General features: G+C 43.0%; 1 protein-coding gene across 1 annotated transcript in view; it reads left to right on the top strand.

Annotated features, from left to right (window-relative positions):
- LOC132823656 (hepatocyte nuclear factor 4-beta-like) overlaps positions 1-14924 on the top strand; it is a 72353-nt gene that overhangs the window by 17445 nt on the left and 39984 nt on the right. The window lies entirely within an intron of this gene.

The following is a 14924-nucleotide window of genomic DNA, read 5'->3' as shown; positions in this document are numbered from 1 at the left end:
ATGCAAATGGCAGATGGGATTAGTTCAACGGCATCATGGTCAGCATTAACATGGTGGGCTGTTGGGCCTGTTCTTGTGCTGTATTTTTCTGTGCTTTATATGTTCTATAAAGACCCTATCTATTTCTATCTTAAATATGCCCAATATCAAGGCCTCCACAGACCTCTGTGGCAAACAATTGCACAAATTCCCCACCCACTGGCCGAAGAAATTACTTCTCATCTCAGTTTTAAAGGGTCATTCCTTCACTCTGAAGTTGTCTTCTTGGGTTCCAGTTTCTCCTTCTCGTGGAAACATCTTTTCCACATCAACTCTATCTAGACTTCTCAGTATTCTGTAAGTTTCAATGAGATTCCCCACCATCCTCCATTGAGTACAGACCAAGCGTCCTCAATTGCTTCTCATATGACAAGCCCATCATCCCCAGAATCATTCTTGTAAACCTCCTCTGGACCCTTTCCAGGGCTAACATATCCTACGTTGTACGTGGGGCCTAGAATTTGCTCACAACATTTCAAACGTAGCCTGACTAGAGACTTATTACACCTGCAGCAGTATATCTCTGCCCTTGTCATAGAATCCTTACAGCATGGAAACAGGTCATTTGTCCCAAGTCCACACTGACCCTCCAAAGAATAGCCCACCCAGATCCATTCCCCTACCCCATTGTTCTACATTTCCCTTGACTAATGTATGTAAACCTACACATCCCTGAACACAATGGGCAATTTAGCATGGCCAATTCACCTAACCTGCACACCTTTGGACTGTGGGAGGAAATTGCAGCACCCAGAGAAAACCCACACAGTCACCCAAGGCTGAAATCAAACCCAAGTCCCTGGCGCTGTGAGGCAGCAGTCCTAACCACAGAGCCTGCATGTTAACCTTAAAAGAATCCTGAATCAGGACTGTCAAGTCCCTTTGTGCTTCAAATTTCAAAACTTTCTGCCATTTGGTAAATTGTATAACCTCTATTCTTCCTGTTAAAGTGCAAAGCCTCACACTTTCCCACATTGTATTCCATCTGCCAATTCTTTACCCACTCTCCTAGACTGTCCGGTTCCTCCTGTAGCCTCTCCACTTCACTACCTGTCCCTTCATCTATCTTCGTGTCATCTGCAAACCTAGCAAAATTCCCACAGTTCCTTTGTCCAGATTGTTAATGTATAATGTGAACAGTTGTGGGCCCAACACTGACTCCTGCAGAACTGCTATCCTGAAAAATAACCCTTTATCTGTACTATCTGCCTTCTGCCAATCAGTCAATCCTCTAACCATTCCAGCACCTTGCCTCGAATACCATGGGCTCTTATTGAGCTGTTTTATGTGCAGCAATGCGTCAAAGGCCTTCTAGAAATCCAAATAAATCATGTCCACTGGCTCTCTTTTGAGTAACTTGCTCGTTACCTCCTTAAAAAGTTCTAACAGGTTTGACAGGTGTGATCTCCCCTTTGCAAAACCCAGCCCTATTTTACCAGTCACTTCCAAGTCCTCTGCAATCTCATTCTGAATAATGGATTCTAAAACCTTAACAACTGAGATCAGGCTAACTGGTTTATGGTTTCCTGTTTTCTGTTTCCCTCCTTTTTTTAACAGGTTTGTGACATTACAATTTTCCAATCCTCCAGGATTCTGTCTGACTCCATTGATTCCTGAAAGATTACTGCCAGTGCCTTCACAATCTCCTCAGCCATCTCCTTCAGAAACCTGGGGTGTAATCTACCTGATCTGGGTGATTTATCCACCTCAAAACCTTTTAGCATCTCCAGCACCTTCTCTTTCGTGTTAGCCATTACATTCACCTCTGCCCCCGGACTCTCTCGAAGTTCTGGTATGCTGCTGGTGTCTTCCACCATGAAACCTGATGCAAAGTACCTATTCAATTCCTCTACCATTTCTTTATTCCCCAGTACTCCTTCTGCAGCCTCATTTTCCAGTGGTCCAATACCTTTTTTGCCTCTCTACCTTTTAAATATCTAAAACACTCTTGCAATCTTCTTTCATATTACCAACTAGCTTCCTCTCGTATTTTATCCTCTTCCTCCTTATTGCTTTTTTAAAATTATCCTCTGCTAGTATTTGAAGGCTTCCCAGTCCTCTGGCTTTTCACTGATCTCCACCATATTGTATGCTTTTTCTTTTGCTTCTGTGCTATGGCTGACTTCCCTTGTCAGCTATTGTTGCCTTATCCTCTCCTCAGTATGTTTCTTCATCATTGGGATGAATTTCTCATGCACCTTCCTGAATTACCCCCAGAGACCCCTGCCATTGCTGCTCCACCATCTTCCCCATTTCCTGATGAAGGGCTTATGCTCGAAACGTCGAATTCTCTATTCCTGAGATGCTGCCTGGCCTGCTGTGCTTTGACCAGCAACACATTTGCAGCTGTGATCTCCAGCATCTGCAGACCTCATTTTTTACCCCACCATCTTCCCTGTTGGCTTCCCTTCGACTCAACTCTGGCCAGCTATTCCCTCATATCTTTGTACTTACCTTCACTCAACTGAAATATTGTTATATGATTCCAGCTTCTCCCTCTGAATCTGCAGGATGAATTCTGTTATGTTATGGTCACTGCTCCCTAAGGGATCCTTCACATTAAGTCCCCTCATCAGGCCTGCCTCTTACACATCACCAAATCCCTATGGGTTCTACTACAAACTGCTCCAAATATTCCACGGAATCCATTTCATGGGACACGGAAAAAACTAATTTTTCCAGCCCATCTGCAAATTGAAGTCACCCATGATTACTGTAAGGATGTGGTGGAGCCGATGTTGGACTGGGATGGACAAAGTTAAAAATCAACAACACCACGCAACAATCACCAGACAGGAGTGTTCCCTCTCAGTGGGGGAAACGCACTTCAGCGGTCAGGGACTTCGGGCCTTGGATCTTCAGGTGACTGGAGGAGAAAGTGAGGTCTGCAGATGCTGGAGATCAGAGCTGAAAATGTGTTGCTGGAAAAGTGCAGCAGGTCAGGCAGCATCCAAGGAATAGGAGATTCGACGTTTTGGGCATAAGCCCTTCTTCAGCATCTTCAGGTGACTATCTTTCAAGGGGGACTTCAGGATAGGCAACAACACAAAGTGCCCGAGCAGAGTCTGATAGCCAACTTCGGTACCCGTGGAAATGGCCTCAACCGGGACCTTGGGTTCGTGTCACACTTCAGGTAACCCCACTACACTATACACTCTCACATGCACGCACATACACAGGCACTTAGGAGGCCTGCACATAACTTCTATCAAGGTATTTTCTCCTTGGCGGTTCCGCAACTCCAGCCACACAGATTCTACGCCTTCCATCCTATATAACCTCTCATTATCAATTTCATTTCATTTCTTACTAAGAAGGCAATCCTGTCCCATCTGTCCACCTGCCTGTTCTTCTGATTGGATGGGTATCCTTACTTATTTAGTTCCCCTTACAGCCACATCTCTGTGATAACCACAACATCCCATCCATTTCACTCTGCACCACAAGCTCATTTACCCTTGTATCATATATGTGAACATTTAAGCATAACACCCTCATTCCTACGTTGACTGCCCCTTTTCTCATAGTTGGCTCCTTATTTGCTGTGTCTGAAATTAGATTCCTGACCTTTCCGTACACCATTACTTTTTTTGGAAACTTTAATAACCTTTGCTGGCCCCTCTCCCCCCGTTAACTATTTTAAAGGCTTTATAACCTCGATTTGCCAAGATTTGTACCATCAATTCATCTATCTTGTTTGGAATGCTTCATGCATTAAGATACAAAATCTTTATCTATTATCAGGTTTCTCTACACCCTTATGGTTCCCTGATACAGTATGGCATTCACAAATTCTGTCTATTCCTTTAATGTTCTAGTAACAATCAATCCCATCACTAACCAGCAGGCCTACCTTCTCCTTTACCTTTGATTTTATAATTTATGGTGATGTTACCTTTACTTTTCCATGGAGTAATCTAGGCTTAAGGTCACTGTTTACAAATAATGGTTCACCCATTTCAGACAGAGATAAGGAGAAATGCTTTTCTCTCACAGGGTTGAGTGCTTTTAGAGCTGTTTCCCTCAAAAGGCAATGGAGACAGAATCTTTGCTTACTTTTAAAGCAGAAATTGGTAAGCAAAGTCGTGAACATTTATCGGGAGTAGGCAAGAATGAAAAATTGAGGTTAAAATCAGTTCAGCCGTGAGTACTGCTCAATAGACTGCATGCAGCCATATGTTTGGCTTAGTGTCAACGCGGGCAGTTTAACTGGCCAGACTTGGCTCTCCGGACTTTGTCCCAGTTATTTGCTAATACTTTAGACACTCTAGCTCTCACACTGCCTCTCACCCCTAGCCATTCTACATGCTGCCTCCATGCCAACACATGTCCCTGCCCCACCCAGTCCAAATCACCCATCACACTCTCTATGCCAACTCATGACACTTCTATGATTATTGATCCAGTACACACTTTACACAGAAGTTGTAAGTTAAAGTTTTCACTTCTCCCTTGCTGTGTGAACATTGACTCAATGGTTAGCACTGCTGCCTCACAATGCCCGGAACTCAGGTTTGCTTCCAGCCTCAGGAGTTTGCATGTTCTTTCCCATGTCTGTGTAGGTTTCCTCCCACAGTCCAAAGATGTGCAGGTTAGGTGAACTGGCCATACCAAATTGCTCATAGTGTTCAGGTGTGTGTATGTTAGGGGTAAACATAGAAAAGTAGGGGAATGGGTCGGTGTGGGCTTGTTGGACCAAATGGCCTATTTCCACACTGTAGGAATTCTATGACAAAATAAAACCATTTATGGGATTCTGGGCTCTCCGCCAAGCCTATTACATTCCAAGCTTAACCTATGAGCACAGCCCCAAATATTTGACCAAAATTAGAATTTGTTTAAAGAATATGTACATAATATGTATCAAAAAACAATCCAATCTGATGAAGCTGCTATCATATTAGACTCCCCATAGAAAAATGATACTCTTTAACAGCATTCAAGGGAATATAATTTTATATCACAACATATTTAAGCACATTGAACTATAATGGTTCATTGCTCCATCGCATTAATACATGATGTTAGGTTTGTCAGTTTTAATTATATCATGATTTGGAGATGCCGGTGTTGGACTGGGGTGTACAAAGTTAAAAACCACACAATATCAGGTTATAGTCCAACAGGTTTAATTGAAAGCACTAGCTTTTGGAGCACTGCTCTTTCATCAGGTGGTTGTGGAGGCTTCACAACAACTTAGTGAAGGAGCAGCACTCTGAAAGTTAGTGCTTTCAAATCAACCTGTTGGACTATAACCTGGTGTTGTGTGATTTTTAACTCAATTATATCACTACGTGATTTTATTTTTGATGAGGTAAGGAATTGTTTGAAATTGAGAAGGAAGACTAGGTAAGACTTATGTCACCCTGCGGCATCCTTGCAAATGTATTTTCAAATGCCTCAAGAATAACAATAAATTTTAAATTTAAAAAAACTTATTCAAATGAATGGTTACTGATCCTCACCCATTATGCATTTTCCCATCCTAGAACACAGTCAAAATCTAGTGTTACAAACAATGATAAGTAATCTCTAATGGTTCATAATCATTATTATTGGAATTAGTGAATGCAATTTAATGTTTGTGGAACATTCCTCTTTTAACCGGCTTCCCAATTTTATTGCTAAGTTTCCGAACGTAGAAAAATGATTGAAACTAATGAAGGAAATTGAAATATACTGTGAGAAATGAGAGATATATTATTGTATGGAAATAAATGTGAGGATGGAGCTGCATAAATGTAACACAAAATGTTTTAAATGATGAAGTGCTTAAGTGAATTGTTAAGACTATTTCCTACAATGCATTAGCAAGGCTAACAGTGCAGCTGGTGCTATGTTACTCGCAGTTTTGTACATATGCAACATGTTGAATATGTTACATTCTGGAGGTACTATTCAAATATGATAGTGGATCTGCACTGTCTGTCCTTTCAAATGTGTCTGTCTGTAAAAAAATCCCCTTGAACTTATTTTTCAGAAGAGTTAGGGAGCATTCCCCATAGCCTGCTCAATATGCATTTCAGATAAACAAACTGATCATTTGGTAGTTGCATCTGTGATCTGTGTGTAAATTGGCTGCCAAGATTCTAACATTCCAACAATGACTATACTTCAAATGATCGTTATGACTGTATAATGTTTGTGATTGTGAACATTGCCGTTTAACCCAAATCCTCTCAACTTTACCCTCAAATAGAAACAGTAATTTACAATGGGCAAAGTTTTTTTGTCAGTGGGACTTTATTGAAAGTCATGAAATTGAGTATGAGACCTTCTTCTCATGAATAGTATATGGGCTGACAGTGGGTGAGGTTCCTTGTCCTGGGAGACACTTGGAAAATGCAGTTTCCATGCCAATTGTTCTGCATTAGTGTAGAGTTTTAAGATACAGCTGTATTAGGGCTTGTTTTCGTGTGTTAATCACAGAGATTAGTATCTTCCTGTCACTAAACAATGTAAGCATTGGCGAGAAAACTGAGTGCAATGACCTGTCAGGAATCTCCCAAATGTGTGAGGAAAGAGATCCATTTTCTAACCACGTGTCGAATGGCACAATGGAATTTTCACTTGTGAGAGGCAAGGGGACTATTTGCACATATTACCCTCTCATTATTCACCAAAATGCCTTATTAATGTACAGCATTCCATTCTCCCAACACCCCCCCCCCCAGATAGAAACAAAATGGCCAATTTCCAACGTGACAGTCAGAGCGGTTTCTTGGTGACACCAGCTCGTTGCTTGATCATCTGTACCCCTATATGAGACAGCAGTCACCAACTACTCACCCACTGTCAGCACATATTCTATTCATGTCACCAACATACCCAGCATGCAATCCCATCCATAGACATTGGCATCTGACATCTACCATCATCATGACAACTTCATGGCACATCGCTGATCTACTTGCAACATGGTGCTGCACTTCAATGTTCCATTTTGGAGTGTGCCAGCATGTTTCATTGGAATACTGCCTCCAGAACACACAGGCACAGGCACTGAGTTCATTAATATGGCCAGGCTGCATCTCAAGACTGGTCCTTCGCTCTCTGAGCACTCACTCACTTTGTGTTCACAGCTTGTATGCTCACAGCTCCCCTGCTTTGCCTTGCCTTTTGCTCTTTGATCCATGAGCCAGATATTAGTGACTGAATCGTGTCATTCTGTTTTGCATAGACACAAAGCCAGGCAGGCTGTCATGGTTATCTGCAGTCACCAGTCAATGGGTGAACACACTGTTGTATTACAAGGTGATATGTCAATCGCACCACTCCACCATGGTCTAGCAGCATATAAGGCAAACACACTACATGTGCATCGACCCACTGATGCCAGTCTCAAAGTCTATGGCGAGTAGACTTCTGTCAAGTCAAAGAAAACAGGCTTTGGTTAGGGGCTCCGGGCACAGTAAGTAAAGGGCAGCCTCTGCTATCAGTCCAGAGGCTTGGACACTGTCAGTTGGACACTTGGAATAGTTGTGATCAGGGGTCCTTATCACCACAGACCACACAGTCCGTCTTGCAGGTTGAATGCAAACAAACTGGGACGCCACGGTCAGTCAATCAAAGAGCTGCATGCGAGCAGCCAGGGGTCTGGTCAGTCATCAGTCCAGGTTGTCTGTCAAAAACAGTTAGGGGTGTGGGTGGAACATGGCCACTCCTGGTGAAGAGCTCAATGAATGTCATCAGGGACCATCGGTGTGATGGGGAAGTTGGGACAGTCAGCTGTGAGGATAAAAGGCAGCATGCTGGAATGCAGCGGTTACAATAATTGTGAAGGGACATCTCAATAAATAAGATGGGTGATGTTAGCACATCGGAGGAGATGGGACACAGTAGATAAGGTGTGTGATTGACAATCAGAAATGGGAAATGATTGGTTGGCTCAATGAAGAGTGCAAGAAAGCATGCCAAGAGCAGTGTCTAAAAATAAGGTGTTATTCTGGTGAAGCAACCATACAGGACTAGGCATGTGCCAAAAGCAGAAGCAGAAAGACAGAGTTAATTAATTAATAATGGATAATAGAGTCATAGAGATGTACAGCACGGAAACAGACTCTTTGGTCCAACTCATAAAGGGATCATGCTGTAAGGATGAGTGAAATAGGAGTTGATGGGAAGGGTGAGGGCAGTAACAAATTAAAAATACTATATATGAATGCACAAAGCATTAGAAATAAGATGGTTGAGCTTGAGGCTCTTTTGGAAATTGGCAGATACGATATTGTGGGGATAACTGAGACGTGGCTTCAAGTGGACAGGGCCTGGGAAATGAATATTCAAGGTTACACGTGCTATCGTAAGGACAGACTGATGGGCAGAGGGGTTGGGGTGGCCATGTTGGTAAGGGATGATATTGAGTCCCTTGCGCGGGGGGACCTAGAATCAGGGGATGTAGAGTCAGTGTGGATAGAGCTGAGAAATTCTAAGGGTAAAAAGACCCTCTTGGGAGTTACCTACAGGCCCCCAAACAGTAGCCAGGATGCCGGATGTAAGTTGAATCAGGAACTGAAATTGGCCTGTCGCAAAGATATTACTACATTTGTTATGGGGGATTTCAACATGCAGGTAGACTGGGAGAATCAGGATGGTAATGGACCTCAAGAAAGAGACTTTATGGAGTGCCTCCGAGATGGATTCTTAGAACAGCTGGTGCGGGAGCCTATCAGGGAGAAGACAATTCTGGATCTGGTATTGTGCAACGAACCAGAATTGATCAGGGAACTCGAAGTGAAGGAGCCATTGGGAATTAGTGACCATAATACAATAAGCTTCAATCTCCAATTTGAGAGGGAGAGGGTACAATCGGAACTGACAATATTTCTGTTGAATACAGGGAACTGTGGAGCTATGAGGGAGGAGCTGGCCAAAGTTCAATGGTGCAATACCTTAGCAAGGATGACAGTGGAGGAACAATGGCAGATATTTCTGTGTATAATGCAGAAGATGCAGGATCAGTTCATTCCAAAAAGGAAGAAAGATCCTAGGAGGAAGCATGGGCGGCCGTGGCTGACAAGGGAAGTTAAGAAACATATAAAGTTAAAAGAGAAAAAGTATTACATAGCAAAGATAAGTGGGAAAACGGAGGACTGGGAAGCTTTTAAAGAACAACAGTGGATTACTATGAAGGAAATACGCAGAGAAAAAATGAGATATGAAGGTAAACTGGCCAAAAATATTAAAGAGGGTAGTAAAAGTCTTTTTAGGTATGTGAAAGGCAAAAAAATGGTTAAGTCTAAAATTGAGCCCTTGAAGACAGAAACAGGGAACTATATTACAGGGAACAAAGAAATGGCAGAAGAGTTGAATTGTCCTTCAGACCTGTGTTCACTGGGGAAGACACAAGCAATCTCCCTGAGGTAACAGTGGCTGAAGGACCTGAACTTAAGGGAATTTGTATTTACCAGGAATTGGTGTTGGAGAGACTGTTCGGTCTGAAGGTTGATGAGTCCCCGGGGCCTGATGGTCTACATCCCATGGGATTGAAGGAGGTGGCTCGAGAAATCGTGGATGCATTGGTGATTATTTTCCAGAGTTCGATAGATTCGGGATCAGTTCCAGCGGTTTAGAGGGTGGCTAATGTTGTACCACTTTTTAAGAAAGGTGGGAGAGAGAAAGCAGGAAATTATAGACCAGTTAGTCTGATTTCAGTGGTGGGAAAGATGCTGGAGTCTATTATAAAGGATGAAATTATGACACATCTTGATAGTAGTAACAAGATAGGTCAGAGTAAGCATGGCTTTATGAAGGGGAACTCATGCTTGACTAATTTTCTGGAATTTTTTGAGGATGTAACTCTGAAGATGGACAAGGGAGATCCAGTAGACGTAGTGTACCTGGACTTTCAGAAAGCTTTTGATGAAGTCCCACATAGGAGGTTAGTGAGCAAACTTAGGAAGCATGGTATTGGGGGCAAAGTAGTGACTTGGATTGAAAATTGGTTGGCTGACAGGAAACAAAGACTAGTGATAAACGGCTCCAATTCGGAATGGCAGGCAGTGACCATGGGGTACCGCAGGTACCGTAGACCAGTGCTGGGACCGTAGCTTTCTACAATATATATTAATGATCTAGAAGATAGTATTAATAGTAACATTAGCAAATTTGCTGATGATACTAAGCTGGATGGCAGGGTGAAACGTGAGGAGGATGTTAGGAGATTACAGGGTGACCTGGACAGGTTAGCTGAGTGGTCAGGTGCATGGCAGATGCAGTTTAATGTGAATAAATGCATGGTTATCCACTTTGGTGGCAAGAACAGGAAGGCAGATTACTACCTAAATGGAATCCATTTAGGTAAAGGGGCAGTACAAAGAGATCTGGGTGTTCTTGTACACCAGTCAATGAAGGTAAGCATGCAGGTACAGCAGGTAGTGAAGAAGGCTAATAGCATGCTGGCCTTCGTAACAAGAGGAATTGAGTATAGAAGCAAAGAGGCACTTCTGCAGCTGTACAGGGCCCTGGTGAGACCACACATGGAGTATTGTGTGCAGTTCTGGTCTTCAAATTTGAGGAAAGACATTCTGGCTATTGAGGGAGTGCAACATAGGTTCACAAGGTCAATTCCTGGACTGGCGGGACTACCTTGCGCTGAAAGACTGGAGCGACTGGGCTTGTATACCCTTGAGTTTAGAAGACTGAGAGTGGATCTGATTGAGACATATAAGATTATTAAAGGATTGGACACTCTGGAGGTAGGAAACATGTTTCCGCTGATGGGTGAGTGTCGAACCAGAGGACACAGCTTAAAAATACGGGGTAGACCATTTAGGCCAGAGATGAAGAGAAACTTCTTCACCCAGAGAGTGGTGGCTGTGTGGAATGCTCTGCCCCAGAGGGCAGTGGAGGCCCAGTCTCTGGATTCATTTAAGAAAGAGTTGGATAGAACTCTCAAGGACAGTGGAATCAAGGGTTATGGAGATAAGGCAGGAACAGGATACTGATTAAGGATGATCAGCCATGATCATATTGAATGGTGGTGCAGGCTTGATGGACAGAATGGCCTACTCCTGCACCTATTGTCTATTGTCTATTAACTCAGACGTGCTGACCAAATATCCTAAACTAATCAAGTCCCATTTGCCAGCACTTGGCCCATATCTCTCTAAATCCTTCCTATTCATATTCATCCAGATGCCTTTTAAATGTTGTAATTGTAACAACCTTTGTGGACCAGCCACATCTGGTTGTGATTGGTAGTGGGCAACTTAACAATTCACTGGAGAAGCAGGCTCCAGAATTATCCCACACGTATTATGGGGAAGGCCAACACATCAGTGTAAAAGGTAAGGCTGAAGTATTCACAGCAATCATCACGCAGAAGTGCCGCGTGAATAATCCATTTCAGCCTCTCCCAGAGGATCCCAAGATCACAGATGTCTGTCTTCTGTCAATATGATTCTCTCCACATTATATGAAAACTTGGCTGGAGCCACTGGATACTGCAAAGGCTGACAGCCATGACAATATTCCAGCAACAGTACTGAAGATGTATGTTCCATACTCACCATGCCCCCATGTTCCAGAATAGCTATAACACTCAAAACTGCTTGACAATACGAAAAATTGCTAAACGTTGAGGGTTACTGATATGACCAGAAAAAGCAGGGCAAATCCAACATGGCTGATTATCACCCCATCAGTCTCCTCTCACTCATAAGTAAGGTGATAGGAGGTGCCATCAACAGTGTTATCAAACAGCACCTGCTTAGCAATAACGTGCTTAGTGATACCCAGTTTGGGTTCCACCAGGGCCACTCAGCTCCTGACCTCATTCCAGCCTTGGTTCAAACATGGACAAAAGAACTGAATTCTAGAAGGGAGGTTAGAATGACAAATCTTCACATTAAGGCCAAATTTCACTGAGTGTGGTACCAAGTAACCCTGGCAAAACTGGAATCAATGGGTATCAGGAGGAAATCTTTGCTTGTTGGAGTTGTTATATATACTCAAGTAATAGCGCAGCAGGTCAGGCAGCATCCAAGGAGCAGGAGAAGCATTCTCCTTCTTCAGGAAGGGCTCGTGCCCGAAACGTCGATTCTCCTGCTCCTTGGATGCTGCCTGACCTGCTGCGCTTTTCCAGCAACACATTTTCAGCTCTGATCTCTAGCATTTGCAATCCTCACTTTCTCCTATACTCAAGTAATAGTCAAATTATTTTGACTACTTTTTAAGGTGAAATTTATGGGGTCGACTATCATATGGATACTACCTTTGAGGGGCTGAAGTTCATGCCCGTCAAAATTCATACCGTATCATTACTAGAAGCCCAAATGATCTGTAAACAAAGAAAAAAAAAACAAATTACGGCCATTCTGAAAACCCAGAGTGGATTTAACAGTCAGTGGACTGGAAGACCGGGAGCAGAGTGGAACAACTGACAGACTGGATAAAATCAAATTACTGCGGATGCTGAAAATCTGAAACAAAAAGAGAAAATACTGGAAAATTTCAGCAGGTCTGGCAGCATCTGTAAAGAGAGAAAAGAGCTGATGTTTGATGTTTGACAAAGGGTCAGTTAGACTCAAAACGTCAGCTCTTTTCTCTCCTTAGAGATGCTGCCAGACCTGCTGAGATTTTCCAGCATTTTCTCTTTTGGTAACTGACAGACTGGAAAGCTGGAGCGGGATGTGATGGTCGGCACACTGATTCATAAACGTTGATCTGTTACCTGTGAAGGAACAGGGTCAACTCTTACATGAAATATATGGAAAATTCCAGATTATTTGGACACAAATAGGGAGTCGACTTTTACATGAGATCGACTATTACTCGAGTATATACAGTACAGGTATATACTGGCTGGACGTCAGTTACCTCATTTATGTTGTATATTCATTCATGGAATGTAGGTGACCCTGGCTAGGTCAGCATTTATTGTTTGTCCCTAAATACTCTTGAGAAGGTGGTGGGGAGCTGCCTTCTTGAACCACTGCAGTCCATGTCCTGTGGGTTAATCCACAGTGCCCTTAGGGAAGAAATTCCAGGATTTTGAACAAATGATAGTGGAGGAAGTTGATTTTTTTCCAAGTCAGGATGGTTTTGAGTGGAATTTGAAAGTGGCTATGTTCTCATGTATCTGCTTCCCTTGTCCTTCTAGATGGAAATATTCTTGGGTTTGGAAGGTGTATCTGAGGATCTGTGGTGTATTTCTGCAGTGCATCTTGTAGATAGTACACACTGCTGCTACTGAGTGTCAGTGGGGGATGGATTGCATGCTAGTGGATGTGGTGCCAAACAAGTAGATTGCTTTGTCCTGGATGATATCAAGCTATTTCAGTGTTGTTGGCGCTGCACTCTTTCAAGAAAATGGGGAGTATTGCATCAGCTCCTAATTTGTTCCCTGCAGATGGTGGACCGGCTTTGGGGAGTCAGGAGGTGAGTTACTCAAAGCAGTGACCCCTAGCCTCTGAACTACTTTTATAGCCATTGTGTTTATGTGGCTGGTCCAGTTGAGTTTCTGGTCAATAATGACCCCCAGGATGATGAAGTGGATGATTCAGTGATGGTAACACCATTGAATGTCAAGGGGTGGTGGTTAGGTTGTCTCTTATTGGAGATGGTCATTCCCTGTCATTTATGTGGCACATATGTTACTTGCCACATGTTACACTGCAGAAATTCAGCAAAGATCCTTGGGCAGTACCATCTAAACCAATGACCACAATTATCTAGCAGTTCAAAGGAAGCAGATACATGGGAATGTCTGCCAGTTCCCCTCCCAGTCACTCACCATCCAGACTTGGAAGTATATTGCCATTCCTCCAGTATTTAAAAATGTGAAGCGCAGCAGGTTAGGCAGCATCAAAGGAGCAGGATAATCGATGTTTCGGGTATAAGCCCTTCTTCAGGAATTCTCCTGCTCCCTGACCTGCTGCACTTTTCAAGCAACACATTTTTAAGCTCTGATTTCCAGCATCTGCAGTCCTCACTTTCTCCTAGTTTCATTCCTCCAGTATTGCTGGGTCAAAATCCTGGAATTCCCTTTCTAAGGACATTGTGGACTACCCATGGTGCATGAACTTCAGTGATTTAAGAAAACTTTCGCAAGGGCAACTAGCAATGGGAAATAAATGGTGGCATAGTGACATGCACATCCCCTAAATAAAAATACAGATCTGTTAGGAGCAGCAGTGGCATCCTGCAGATTCTGAACAGCCATGACATGAAGAGATAAGGGATGTCCTGTGAGAGTGTCACAGTTTCTGGAATGGGACACTGTGGGGGTTGGTGGCCACCCTATCCCAGTGACCACTAAGGTAACAGTTCCACGCAACCTTTATGTAACTGGTTGCTTTGACTTGATACCTAGTTTGACCAGATGTGAGTTGTGATCTCTCCTTGACTGTAATTGTGGGTCCTCAAAAGACAATATCCATATCTCTGCTAGTGACAACTTGTAGGCTGTGTCTTTTTTTTTTGCTTTCTTTTGTGTTGCTGAATAAAAATGAATGTCTTGAACAATTTGAATCATTTCCAGTGTATGAAGTCCCTACATTTTAACCCTGTCTAAGCCAAGACTACATTTTTCCCAATGCTCAGTGTTGTCCAAACTTTTCTCAAGATTTTCTCAAGATATTAGACCACACTGAGCACTGGGAAAAGTGTAGTCTTGTCTCAGACAGGATTATAAATGGGATGGGACTAAGAACAGGGAAGCTGTGTGGCTTTGTATTTAAACAACAATAGATGTTAGAATCTGCACTTGTAAGTTCAATAAATTATCAGCTGTGTCATCTATGTTCCTTGAGAAGTGTTGGTTTGTAGTTTCTTTTCCACTATATGCCCAATGAAAGGATTTGCAGATTGTCAATGCTGGATAGGGTACACAGCTGGGTTTTAAACGTGGTGTCAGTGCCAAGGATCCCAGTCTATCCCAGCAA

This window comes from Hemiscyllium ocellatum, chromosome 17, assembly GCF_020745735.1.
Source record: "Hemiscyllium ocellatum isolate sHemOce1 chromosome 17, sHemOce1.pat.X.cur, whole genome shotgun sequence".
Classification (NCBI taxonomy): domain Eukaryota; kingdom Metazoa; phylum Chordata; class Chondrichthyes; order Orectolobiformes; family Hemiscylliidae; genus Hemiscyllium; species Hemiscyllium ocellatum.
Note: the sequence above shows the minus strand (reverse complement) of the source record. Positions and strands in the feature narration are given on the sequence as shown.